This window comes from Triticum aestivum, unplaced genomic scaffold (assembly GCF_018294505.1).
Source record: "Triticum aestivum cultivar Chinese Spring unplaced genomic scaffold, IWGSC CS RefSeq v2.1 scaffold183145, whole genome shotgun sequence".
Classification (NCBI taxonomy): Eukaryota; Viridiplantae; Streptophyta; class Magnoliopsida; order Poales; family Poaceae; genus Triticum; species Triticum aestivum.
The window spans coordinates 1-14,117 of NW_025230508.1; the positions used below are offsets into that span (position 1 = coordinate 1).

The 14,117-nt window shown below is 40.8% G+C and overlaps 1 long non-coding RNA gene across 2 annotated transcripts; it reads left to right on the forward strand.

The window, feature by feature from the left end:
* Positions 1-10,841: 10,841 nt before the first annotated feature.
* LOC123175601 (uncharacterized) lies at positions 10,842-14,000 on the forward strand. 2 transcript variants are annotated; one of them, XR_006488034.1, is made up of 5 exons: positions 10,842-11,065; positions 11,160-11,294; positions 11,569-11,693; positions 12,670-12,873; positions 13,775-14,000. It is a non-coding gene; the product is annotated as an uncharacterized lncRNA (long non-coding RNA). The 2 variants fall into 2 exon arrangements; XR_006488033.1 differs by having other exon boundaries at positions 10,852-11,294.
* The last annotated feature ends 117 nt before the right edge of the window (positions 14,001-14,117 follow it).

The following is a 14,117-nucleotide window of genomic DNA, read 5'->3' on the forward strand; positions in this document are numbered from 1 at the left end:
TATCCTATGCATCTTGTTCATCGTGATCGTAATTACATATATAATTTATGGCCTCGCGAAGGAGAAAAGATCGCTCAAGCTTGTGGGAGGCTTAAGTCAATGTTATATTCATGCCCCAATCATGAGCTCTCTTGGGAAATGATTATTCAGAATTTTTATGCTCGACTTTCTCTTGATAATCGCAACCTGCTCGATACTTCCTGTGTTGGTTCTTATATGCTGAAGACTATTGATTTCAAATGGGATGTATTGGAAAGAATTAAACGCAACTCTGAAGATTGGGGTTCCGACGATGGTAAGGAGTCAGGTATGACACCTAAGTTCGATTGTGTTAAATCTTTTACGGATACCGATGCTTTCCGTGGATTTAGCTCTAAGTATGGACTTGACTCTGAGATAGTAGCTACTTTTTTTGAAACTTTTGCTACTCACGTTGATCTCCCTAAAGAGAAGTGGTTTAAATATAATCCTCCTGTTGAAGTGAAAGTAGTTGCACCTATTACAGTCGAAGAAAAGATTATTACATATAGTGATCCCATTGTTCCTACTTCGTATGTTGAAAAACCTCCTTTTCCTGTTATGATAAAAGATCATGTTAAAGCTTCGACTGTTGTTCGTAAGAGTAATACTAGGACCTATACACCTCTTGAGCAAATTAATGTTGAACTTGGTATTGCTATGATTAAAGATCTCTTGGATGAGGACTTAGATGGGCATGCTATTTCTTTCTTGGGTGAAACTGCTAATATTGCTAGACCTGATACTAAGACACGTAGACCTGTTGTAGGCACGCCTGTTATTTCTGTTAAAATAGGAGATCATTGTTATCATGGCTTATGTGATATGGGTGCTAGTGCTAATGCGATACCTTATGATCTTTATAAAGAAATTATGCACGATATTGCACGTGTTGAATTAGAAGACATTGATGTTACTATTAAGCTTGCTAATAGGGACACCATTAAACCTATTGGGATTGTTAGAGATGTTGAAGTCTTGTGTGGGAAGATTAAATATCCTACTGATTTTCTTGTTCTTGGTTCCCCATAAGATGATTTTTGTCCCATTATTTTTGGTAGACCCTTCTTGAATACTGCTAGTGCTAAGATTAATTGTGAAAATAATATTGTCACTATTGGCATAGATGGTATGTCTCATGAGTTTAATTTTGCTAAGTTTAGTAGACAACCTCGTGAAAGGGAACCACCTAGTAAGGATGAAATTATTGGTCTTGCTTCCATTGCTGTTCCACCAACCGATCCGTTAGAACAATATTTATTAGACCATGAAAATGATATGCTTATGAAGGAAAGGGAAGAAATAGATGAAGTGTTCCTTAAACAAGAACCTATGCTAAAACATAACCTTCCGATTGAAATTCTTTGGGATCCCCCTCCACCCAAGGGTGATCCCGTGTTTGAACTCAAACCCTTACCTGATAATCTCAAGTATGCTTATCTTGATGAAAAAGAAATATATCCTGTTATTATCAGTGCTAACCTTTCAGAGAAAGAAGAATAAAGATTATTGAAAACTCTGAAGAAGCACCAAGCTGCTATTGGATATACTCTGGACGATCTTAAGGGCATTAGTCCCACATTATGTCAACACAAAATTTCAGTGGAGAAAGATGCCAAACCAGTTAGAGATCCTCAAAGACGATTAAATCCTAAAATGAAGGAAGTGGTAAGAAAGGAGATTCTAAAACTCCTGGAGGAAGGTATTATTTATCCCATTGCTGATAGTGAATGGGTAAGCCCTGTCCATTGTGTCCCTAAAAAGGGAGGTATTACCGTTGTTCCTAATTATAAAGATGAATTGATCCCACAAAGAATTATTACAGGCTATAGGATGGTAATTGATTTCCGTAAGTTAAATAAAGCTACTAAGAAAGATCATTACCCTTTACCTTTTATTGATCAAATGCTAGAAAGGCTACCCAAACACACACATTTTTGCTTTCTAGATGGTTATTCTGGCTTCTCTCAAATACCTGTGTCCGCGAAGGATCAATCTAAAACTACTTTTACTTGCCCTTTTGGTACTTTTGCTTATAGATGTATGCCTTTTGGTTTATGTAATGCACCTGCTACCTTTCAAAGATGCATGATGGCTATATTCTCTGATTTTTGTGAAAAGATTTGTGAGGTATTCATGGATGACTTCTCCGTCTATGTATCCTCTTTTGATGATTGTTTGAGCAACCTTGATCGAGTTTTGCAGAGATGCGAAGACACTAGTCTCGTCCTGAATTGGGAGAAGTGCCACTTTATGGTTAATGAAGGCATTTTCTTGGGGCACAAGATCTCCGAGAGAGGTATTGAAGTTGATAAAGCCAAAGTTGATGGTATTGAAAAGATGCCATGTCCCAAGGACATAAAAGGTGTAAGAAGTTTCCTTGGTCATGCCGGCTTTTATAGGAGGTTCATTAAGGACTTCTCTAAAATCTCTAGGCCTCTGACTAATTTATTGCAAAAAGATATTCCTTTTGTATTTGATGATGATTGTGTAGAAGCATTTGAAACACTTAAGAAAGCTTTGATCACAACACCTATTGTTCAGCCACCTGATTGGAATTTACCTTTTGAAATTATGTGTGATGCTAGTGATTATGCTGTAGGTGTTGTTTTAGGGCAAAGAGTTTATAAGAAATTGAATGTTATCCATTATGCTAGTAAGACTCTTGATACTTCCCAGAGAAATTATGCTACTACTGAAAAAGAGTTCTTGGCAGTTGTGTTTGCATGTGATAAGTTTAGACCTTATATTGTTGATTCCAAAGTTACTATTCACACTGATCATGCTGCTATTAAATATCTTATGGAAAAGAAAGATGCTAAGCCTAGACTCATTAGATGGGTTTTCTTGATCCAAGAATTTGAATTGCATATTATTGATAGAAAGGGAGCTGAGAACCCCGTTGCAGACAACTTGTCTAGGTTAGAGATCGTTCTTGATGACCCACTGCCTATTAATGATAGTTTTCCTGATGAACAATTAGCGGTTGTCAATGCTTCTCGTACTGCTCCTTGGTGTGCTGATTATGCTAATTACATTGTTGCTAAATATATACCGCCTAGTTTCACATACCAGCAAAAGAAAAAGTTCTTTTATGATTTAATACATTACTTATGGGATGATCCACACCTTTATAAGGAAGGAGTAGATGGTATTATTAGACGTTGTGTGCCTGAGCATGAATAGGAATAAATCCTACGCAAGTGTCACTCTGAATCTTATGGAGGACACCGCGCTGGGGATAGAACTGCACACAAGGTACTACAATTTGGTTTTTATTGGCCTACTCTCTTCAAAGATGCTCGTAAGTTTGTCTTATCTTGTGATGAATGTCAAAGAATAGGTAACATTAGTAGATGTCAAGAAATGCCTATGAATTATTCTCTTGTTATTGAACCATTTGATGTTTGGGGCTTTGATTATATGGGACCTTTTCCTGCCTCTAATGGTTATACACATATTTTAGTTGTTGTTGATTACGTTACTAAGTGGGTAGAAGCTATTCCTACTAGTAGTGCTGATCATAACACTTCTATTAAAATGCTTAAAGAAGTTATTTTTTCGAGGTTTGGAGTCCCTAGATATCTTATGACTGATGGTGGTTCACACTTTATTCATGGTGCTTTCCGTTAGATGCTTGCTAAGTATGATGTCAATCATAGAATCGCATCTCCTTATCACCCGCAGTCTAGTGGTCAAGTAGAGTTGAGCAATAGAGAGCTCAAATTAATTTTGCAAAAGACTGTGAATAGATCTAGAAAGAATTGGTCCAAAAAACTTGATGATGCATTATGGGCCTATAGAACTGCATACAAAAATCATATGGGTATGTCTCCATATAAGATGGTTTATGGAAAAGCATGTCATTTACCTCTTGAACTTGAACATAAAGCATTTGGGCTATTAAAGAGCTCAATTATGACTTCAAACTTGCTGGTGAGAAGAGGTTGTTTGATATTAGCTCACTTGATGAATGGAGAACCCAAGAATATGAGAATGCCAAGCTTTTCAAAGAAAAATTCAAATGCTGGCATGATAAGAGGATACAAAAGCGTGAGCTTAACGTAGGAGATTATGTGTTATTATTCAACTCTCGTTTAAGATTTTTTGCAGGAAAACTTCTCTCAAAATGGGAAGGTCCCTACGTTATCGAGGAGTTCTATCATTCTGGTGCTATAAAAATCAACAACTTCGAAGGCACAAATCTGAGGGTGGTTAACGGTCAAAGAATTAAACATTATATTTCAGCTAATCCTATCAATGTTGAAACTAATATTATTGAAACCATAACCCCTGAGGAATACATAAGAGACACTTTCCAGAATGTTCCAGACTCTGAAAAGGTATAGGTACGTGGTATGGTAAGTAAACCGACTCCAAAACAACTCTAATGGCAATTTTTATCAGTTTTGGATTATTTAAGAATTTTAGGAAGAAAGAAGTAGTCCGAAAGGGACACGAGGCTCTCACGAGAGAGGAGGTCGCTTCCCCCTGTAGGGCGCGCCCCCTGTCTCGTGGGCACCTCGTGTGCCTCTCGGACTCCGTTTTCTTGTATGTTATGTATTTTGGTCGGTAAAAATTCATTATATATACTACCGAAGGTTTTGACCACCATATCACGCAAATATCCTCTGTTTTCGTTTTGAGCTATTTCTGTTTCAGATCTAGAGCACCATGACTTCTCCCTCCTCCAACAACGAAGACAAGCATGCTTGGCTATTGAAGATAGAGTTGAAAAGAGAGGAACCAGAAGAGATCAACAAGGATGAAGGGATTAAGAAGGCCATGGAGGTTCAAGCTCCGGTGGTGAAAGAAGAAGACATCCCTCAACCTTTACCTAACCTTTTCACTCCAACAGAGATTGAAGCTTTCAAGATGATTGAGTTAGCCTGCATACAGAACAAGTATCTCACACAGGAGAATATTTTGTTGAAGGATCATATTGCTGGGCTCAAGGGCATTATCCGCAAGTTGGAGGAGCTTTTATGCTCGATGTGCGATTATCCATCGTCATCATCACCACCTCCATCACCTCCGAGGAAATAATCACATGGGTATGGGCACTCCCCTTGGCAACTTCCAAGCTTGGGGGAGGTGCCCCAGTATCGTATCACCATCACACTCCTACCTTTACCGCTTTATTTAGTTCGATCCTTTTAGTAGTATCTTTATTTAGTAGATTGAAGTTTTGATATCAAGTAGTTCTGATTTTTGCATTGTGATCTCTTTATGTAAGCGAGTCCGTGTGCTATCTATAATAAAGATTAGTGCTGAGTCAAGGGCTTTGCTATGTTGCTATGATATTAAGAAAGTAGAAAAAACAAAAGAGTTCATATTGATCTTATGGATAGTGATAACTTCACACATAGAAAGTATGAGGCATAAAAAATGTTGAGAGTTGATGAACGTAGCCTTGGTCATTGTTGCAATTAATAGGAAGTGATAAGGAAAGAGGGGTTCACATATAAATATATTATCTTGGACATCTTTTATGAATGTGAAGCACTCATTAAGTATGACATTCTAAAAGAGTTGTTGTTGGACAAGGAAGACAACGTAATGGTTTATGTTTTCTGGCCTCTCAGTTAAAGTATATTGTCATTGACCTTCCAAACATGTTGAGCTTGCCTTTCACCCTCTTGCTAGCCAAATTCCTTGCACCAAGTAGAGATACTACTTGTGCTTCCAAATATCCTCAAACCCAGTTTTGCCATGAGAGTCCACCATACCTACCTATGGATTGAGTAAGATCCTTCAAGTAAGTTGTCATCGGTGCAAGCAATATAAATTGCTCTCTAAATATGTATGACTTATTAGTGCAGAGAAAATAAGCTTTGTACGAACTTGTTGTGGAAGTAATAAAAGCGACGGATTGCATAATAAAGGTCCACATACAAGGGGCAATACAAAGTGACGTTCTTTTGCACTAAGATTTTATGCATCAACTCTAAACGTGCATGACAACCTGTGCTTCCCTATGCGAAGGGCCTATCTTTTACTTTATGTTTTTACTTTATGCTTGAGTCAAGGTGATCCTCACCTTTCCCTTTTTCATTTTATCCTTTTGCAAGCTCCTCGTGTTTTAAAGATCATGATACATATATCCAATTGGATGTAAGTTGGCATAGGCTATTATTGTTGACATCACCTAAAGGTGAATACGTTGGGAGGCAACACAATAAGCCCCTATCTTTCTTAGTGTCTGTCTGAAACTCTATAACCACAAGTATTGCGTGAGTGTTAGCAGTTATGGGAGACTACGAGAGAGTTGAGTATGTGAGCTTGTTGAAAAGCTCTATTATTGACTCTTTCTGATGTTACGATAAATTGCAATTGCTTCAATGACTGAGATTATAGTTTGTTAGTTCCCAATGAAGTTTATGAACCATACTTGACATTGTGAATTGCTTATTACTTGAGCATAGGAAATCATATGACAAAATCTATATATGTTGTTGTTATTAGAATGATCATGATGCCCTCATGTCTGTATTTTATTTTTATCGACACCTCTATCTCTAAACATGCGGACATATTTTCCGATTTCGGCTTCCGCTTGAGGACAAGCGAGGTCTAAGCTTGGGGGAGTTGATACGTCCATTTTGCATCATGCTTTTATATCAATATTTATTGCATTATGGGCTGTTATTACACATTATATCTCAATACTTATGGCTATTCTCTCTTATTTTACAAGGTTTACCATGAAGAGGGGGAATGCCGGCAGCTGGAATTCTGGCTGGAAAAGGAGCAAACGTTGGAAACCTATTCTGCACAACTCCAAAAGTCCCGAAACTCCACGAAACAACTTTTTGGATTTATTAAGAATTTATGAGCGAAAGAAATAGACCAGGGGGCCCACACCCTGTCCAGGAGACAGGGGGGCACGCCCCCCTGTAGGGCGCGACCCTCTATCTCCTGGGCCACCTGGTGGGCCTCCAGCATCCATCTTCTGCTATATCATCACTCTTCCCCTGAAAAAAATCATGGGCAAGCTTACGGGACGAAACTCCGCCGCCACGAGGCGGAACCTTGGCGGAATCAATCTAGGGCTCTAGCGGAGCTGTTTTGCCGGGGACACTTCCCTCCGGGAGGGGGAAATCATCATCAACATCATCACCAACGATCCTCTCATCGAGAGGGGGTCAATCTCCATCAACATCTTCACCAGCACCATCTCCTCTCAAAACCCTAGTTCATCTCTTGTATCCAATCTTGTATCAAAACCACAAATTGGTACCTGTGGGTTGCTAGTAGTGTTGATTACTCCTTGTAGTTGATTCTAATTGGTTTACTTGGTGGAAGATCATATGTTCATATCCTTTATGCATATTATTACTCCTCTTATTATGAACATGAATATGCTTTGTGAGTAGTTACGTTTGTTCCTGAGGACATGGGTGAAGTCTTGCTATTAGTAGTCATGTGAATTTGGTATTCGTTCGATATTTTGATGAGATGTATGTTGTCTTTCCTCTAGTGGTGTTATGTGAACGTCAACTACATGACACTTCACCATTATTTGGGCCTAGAGGAAGGCATAGGGAAGTAGTAAGTAGATGATGGGTTGCTAGAGTGATAGAAGCTTAAACCCTAGTTTATGCGTTGCTCGTTAGGGGTTGATATGGACCCATATGTTTAATGTTGTGGTTAGGTTTACCTTAATACTCCTTTTTGTAGTTGTGGATGCTTGCAATAGGGGTTAATCATAAGTGGGATGCTTGTCCAAGTTAGGGCAGTACCCAAGTGTCGGTCCACCCACATATCAAATTATCAAAGTACCGAACGCGAATCTTACGAACGTGATGAACTAGCTTGACGATAAATCCCAATGTGTCCTCGGGAGCTCCTTTCTCATTATTAGAATTGTCCAGGCTTATCATTTGCTACATAAAGGATTGGGCCACCTTGCTGCACTTTATTTACTTTTTGCTCATTACTATTTATCTTATCACAAAACTATCTATCATCTACAATTTCAGTGCTTGCAGAGAAAACCTTACTGAAAACTGCTTATCATTTCCTTCTGCTCCTTGTTGGGTTCGACACTCTTACTTATCGAAAGGACTACGATAGATCCCCTACACTTGTGGGTCATCACCTAGACAGTACCATCCTTGGTGAAAGGATCGATATGGTTGACTAGGGGGGAGGGTAATAGGCTATCAATTTTTAGTTTTTCTTAACAAATTAAGATTTGCAACAAATTGGTTGTCTAGATATACAAGTAGGTGAGCAACCTATATGATGCTAGAAACAACAATACAAGCAAGCAAAGGATACAATACAAGTAAAGCTTGCACATGATAAAGGTAAGAGGTAACCACAAGTGGAGCCGGTGGAGACGAGGATGTGTTACCAAAGTTCCTTCCCTTTGAGAGGAAGTATGTCTCCATTGAAGTGGTGTGGAGGCACAATGCTCCCCAATAAGTCACTAGGGCCACCGTATTCTCCTCACGCCCTCATACAATGTGAGATACCGTGATTCCACTAGTGGTGCCCTTGAAGGCGGCAATCAGATCTTTACAAACAAGGTTGGGGCTCTCTCCACAACTGAACTGGAGGCTTCCAACGCCACCATGGAGCTTCACCACAAGGGAATATTGCTCAGAGGTGACCTCTTCCGTCTAGGGTGCTCAAACACCCAAAAGTAACAAAATCCACACAAGAAAGTATGGGGGAATCATATTTCCTTTGGTGGAAGTGCAGATCTATGTCTCCTCCTTCAATCCCTAGCAAATCAACGAGTTTGAGTGGATAGAGAGAGAGAGAGATCGAGTAAGAAAGGTAGAAGGGAATCAATGGAGGTGAGAGAGAGGTAAGAGGTAAAAATTGGTAGGTGGAAGAACCACTATATATGTAGTGCCCCCTCAAAACCAACCGTTGCAACAGTTTTTATACTACAACGGTACAACTGCTCCAAGAACCGGTACAACCGGAATTCACAGGTACCCTGCAAAAACCCTACAAGGCAGTACAACCGGTGGGGTGGGCGGTAGTACTAGTTGGCATAAGTAACCGGACCAATCGCCTTACCACCGCTCAACAACCGCTCCAAACCAGAAGGAATCACCTCTATACTGGTTGTAGGAGCGGTAGTTGCACCAGTGCACATGCCTGGTCCCAATCCGGATGATGGCTAAGTCCTGAGCGGTACAACCGCTCCGGGCACCGGTAGTACCAGTGAAAGGACTATAACCGGGACAACCGGGCCACCACCACCCAATAACCACCTGACCACAGAAAGACACTCGGTGGTTGGGCGGTACTGGGCCGGTACAACCGCTCCTAAAGCAGCACTAGGGTTTTCCTAGATGTGACGGTAACACCGCCCGGGGGCATCGGTACAACCGTTGGTATGGCACCTGGGAGCTGCAACCCCAGGGTATCACCCCTGGGGCGGTGGAAGCACATGACGAACCGGACAGGCGGTACAGCCACCCTGACCAGCGGTACGACCGTCGTAGGATCAAAACCACTGAATAGAGAGTTTGAGGGCCTCTTTCTCGTCGAATGGAAGGATAGAAATGGTGGACAAGAATGTATACGTGTATTGATTCACCCGATACCTTCGGATGCGGATTCCCTCTTAATAGTACAGATTTCCTACGACCAAAGAAATAAACATGTAGGAAACACCATCTTCGATCTTTTCTATACAGAGGGAATGCCTAATCGTCTTGTACCAAACGAGAGAGTACCTGAAGAACTTGACACATGATTAGACCACAAAATGAGTTGTCATCATCACCAAAACACCAAGGCGGGAAATGTCCTAACAATCTCCCCCGTTTTGGTGGATGATGACAACTCACGATTTGCACTTGGAATCTAGAAAATATAGACGGGGATCCCCCTATATGTGTGCACTAATATGATTTGCTTTTGAAATGCAAAGTGCTCGCATAAGGATCAATGCTCCCCCTAGATTTTGTAGACCAACCAATATGTACAAATGGAAAAGATAGATAATAAGCATACATATGTATGAAATAACCGCTACGTAAATGAGACAACAAGATTAATGAATAAGATGTGATAGATAGGGATCACATGTCTCACACCATGCACAATAAGTTCACAAGCCAAATCAAAGCAAATAGAAGTTCAACTCGAAGCAAATAAAACACACCCATGCAAATCCCGAGACCTAATAGAACTCTCTCCCCCTTTGGCACCAAGACACCAAAAAGGAAAAGAGCGATGCTAACGCCCCAAAGCTCAGTAGTCCTCGTCTGACTCCTCGGTCTCATCTGGATCAGCGCCATCAGACTCCTCGGCATCCTCCATATCATCATCAACGGCGAAATCTGTGGCGGTGACGAAGGTGGAGGTAGTAGGCTGGCCAGAGACCTGATCATCGGTCAAACCTATTCATCAAACATCATGAAAATACAAGAACTCAGAAAGCAATAAAAATTACATCCATGCTCATAGACAAGCTAGCGACAACTACAAGCACTGGAGCATCTCGAGGGTGCGGCGCTGTCATCGACCCTCCACTACACCACGCACCAGAATTCGCTACTGATGTGTGTTGGCAAAAGTTAGTATTGCCAACCGACTATTGATCAGAAAAACTTTTAACAAACCATGGGTAGGGAAAACTAATACATAGACACATTATCGGTCAGGAATGCTAAAATATGTACCAACAAATAGTCGGTCGGCAATTACCTTAGACGCAACTGATGGTGGGTCGGCAAACAATTCCCGACCAACTGAGGGTAGCTAAATGGGCCGGCCCAGAAATGTGCGCGCGTGTACAGAATTTTCTAGCGCCAACATTTGGCTCAGCCCGCGAAAGCTCCTTCTTTGTTCTTTTCCTTCACCCCCAGCCCCACGCTCCAAACCTTATCCCCTTTGGCCCCATTGCTCCAGATCCACCACGCACACCGCCGCCATAGGTGCCCTCTCCGGCCGACGGCGGTGCTACGCGTCGCCACCACTTTGGGCCCCTCTTTCTCCCACCTCTCCATCGCTATCCCCACATGGCTGCTGTTTTCCCACGTCGAGGCGGGCATGTGCCGGCGCCGCCATCACGCAGGTGCCAACGGAGGCGCTTTTTGTTCATACCCAAGTGCCGGTGATGCCACCTCTCACCTCTCTCTCTCTCTCATGGCTCCACCGCCCCAACCCAGACCAGCTAGATCTAAGTGGGACAAACCTTCGCTCCGGGTGGTCTGGTCTGAGGTAGCCAGCCTCTGCTTCCTCTGCTCTGGGTGATTAGAAGCACGGGAGAACAGGAGCTAGCCATCCATGGCATAAACAACATCGTAAGCTCTCTCTCCCTCTCTGTGTGTGTGTGTGTGTGTGTGTGTGCGTCTGTGTGTGTGTGTGTGTGTGCGGATTCCTACTCCAGCCGGTGGACCAGATTTTTTTTACTTGGTTGTAAGTTTAATCTCTTTAAAAAAATGTGCTGCTTTGATTCATGGAAGCAGAACTCCTTCAAGTAGTAAAGTTCAAACCCTAACATTCTATCACTATTATTGTTTGCATTCTATTTTCTAAGTTTTTTAACAGATTGAATTTGAAAATTATTCTTTGCAGGGCAAATTAATCTTTGTAAGTATGGTGGATGGTTGGGCAAAAAGGCCACCGAAAGATGTCCATAGACATATGCCTGCATTACATCGACTTGATGCTACTATTTACTCTCTCAAGAACCTCTGTAGGTATGTATGTGAGATAGCAAGCAATGTTGGATGCCCTCACTATTTACTTCCTATTGGCATATAGGACTATGTGCTTGTCCAGTAAACACGTCTCTATTTTCCTATTAATTCTTTGGTACAAATGGAATACATGTAGCACTTTGTAAATGTTTCCTTGTGAAATATCATACTGTAACATCATGTTCTATTTAGTCCCCAGAAGCAATACTTGGTTTCAACTTTGAAAGACGAAATGAATTCCTCTATGGGGCGTCTGAACAGAAGGGGCATCTTCCTCGTCCTGTCACCAAGATAATTTCGGTCACTTATCTGAACAAAAAGGGTTCTGGTCTCTTAATGAAATTGGGGGTCCATTGAGGGCTTCAGTGACAACACCGGCGTGTTGTTGGGGATGTAGTGTTGTGGTGCTTGCTGCTTGTGTGGTTGTGGTGTGCTAGCTGCTGTTATGCTGTGCGTGCTTGCTGTGGTGTGCAGTGTGCTGCTAGCCACGGTTGTGCTGTTTGATGTGCTAGTGCTACTGTCGTATTGCTGCTGAATGTTGATATTCTACTGCCTATTGATTGGTGATTAATCCAGTTTCTTCCCTGGAAATGAAGCATTAGACGTTATACATGGTAATATGTTGTCCCATGAAGGCTGAAACTCTGTTACGAATTGTAATTCTGTTAAACCTCATAGGCAATGAACTGTGCATTCTCTCAGACAAACTGTAGATGAAGAGAATAACAGAAATATTTTGTATGCCATCAACAGGTAAGAAGTGGCATCGAGCTAAACAGACATAATAAAAGGAGAATATAGACCAGCATTGATTGTTACTAGTCAATGCACAGAGCTAGATATAGATGTTCTTCTTCTGGCTGTTGCTTATTAATTGTTTGGCACTCATCTCCCCCCAACTAACTTTCAGTGATCTGCACTCATGTCGGTATGGCTCTAATTTATCTCTAAACATGGTTCACTCTTACTGTTACAGGCAAATGTTAGTAAACAAAATAGTGTGTTCCTTTCAGAAGAGTACAGAAGAATTTGCGTTCCTGTAAAGAAATAAGGCGGACCATCTAATAAAACATTGTTTCAGAATATGTGGTTTGGGAATGATTGTTCGGTTTTTTCTTACGAGAGCTGGATAACAAGATAAAAGTTCCTTACATGATGGAACGTTGATGGAGAGTCAATGGTAAGATGGTCTGCCTAGTGTTTTCCTATCAAAGAAGCAATGCTAACTTTGATTTGCTCAGTTTAACAAGGTGACCTGATTTTTTTTAAATAGTCTCATATTTGAATGCGATGATACGATGACTTCTTCTGCATTACACCATGTTGTATTTATAAAAAATATGCTTAGCGTGTCATACATACAATCAGGTTGGACTCATATTTGATATTGAATTTATGTGTTCCATCCTCAATTTACGGGGCTGCTCCGATTTCACTTCTCGATAAAAACAATAAGACTAATAGGTAGGAACATATCCACCTTCGTATGGTTCTGAAAATTATTACAGAATTACTCAAGCACTCCAACAACCAAAAACTTAGCAACAAACTCTAACCATACACTCAAGTGCTTAGACACAAGAATCAGAAAAAACACTTAAAATGACATATGATGTGGTCAGCCGATTGGTGTGCCTTTTAGGTATCATGACTATTCTCCTTTATTCCCATATTATTGTTGTCTTGATTTGCCCGCAACTGTTATCTTGGCTATCATTTTGTCAACCACTTATATTAGCTAGGTTTGTTGGTCCGTAGTCTTCCATATAGCTATTTCAACTAAATCTGTAGTCTTTCATATATATAGGAATTGTCTTCTACTATTCAGGTCTCGCATATATTCCTTGTGGTGTATTAACTTTGTATGATAAAATAAAATGTCTGTTGAAAATAACTAATATATGATCACTCTGGACTTTCTTCTCCGCAAAAAACAATTTGTAGTGCAGTCGGCAACTCGGCATCTAACTGTTGGTATATTATTGTGTTGCTTCTTTTCCCCTCAACTTTTACATTTTACCATGCTATTCGCTGCTACCTGTTCTTCATCATCTGAGTTCTTACTCCTTCCATTTATGTAGGAATGTCTGAAGAGAGTTATCCCCTATGGGCACATGGACATTGCATAATCAGTCTTGTCATGGGAATAATTTGCCTGCCTAAAGAAGGCGAAGCAATCAGCCAAGCAATTAAACTGGAGTCCAGTAAAGAGAAATCTTCCAGTGACAATCAAGAGTTGAATCGTAGCATTCCAAAGGAGACAAGTCATCCAACCATCCAGCAGAAGTGTAGACAGTTTAAAGAAACCATCACTTGATCCGGGCAATAATAGCGCATCAGTTTCATCTAGTTCTATACATAAGAAGGTAACACACTTGTATGTTCCACTGGACATCTATTTTTACATGTCTGGCTGAATCACTA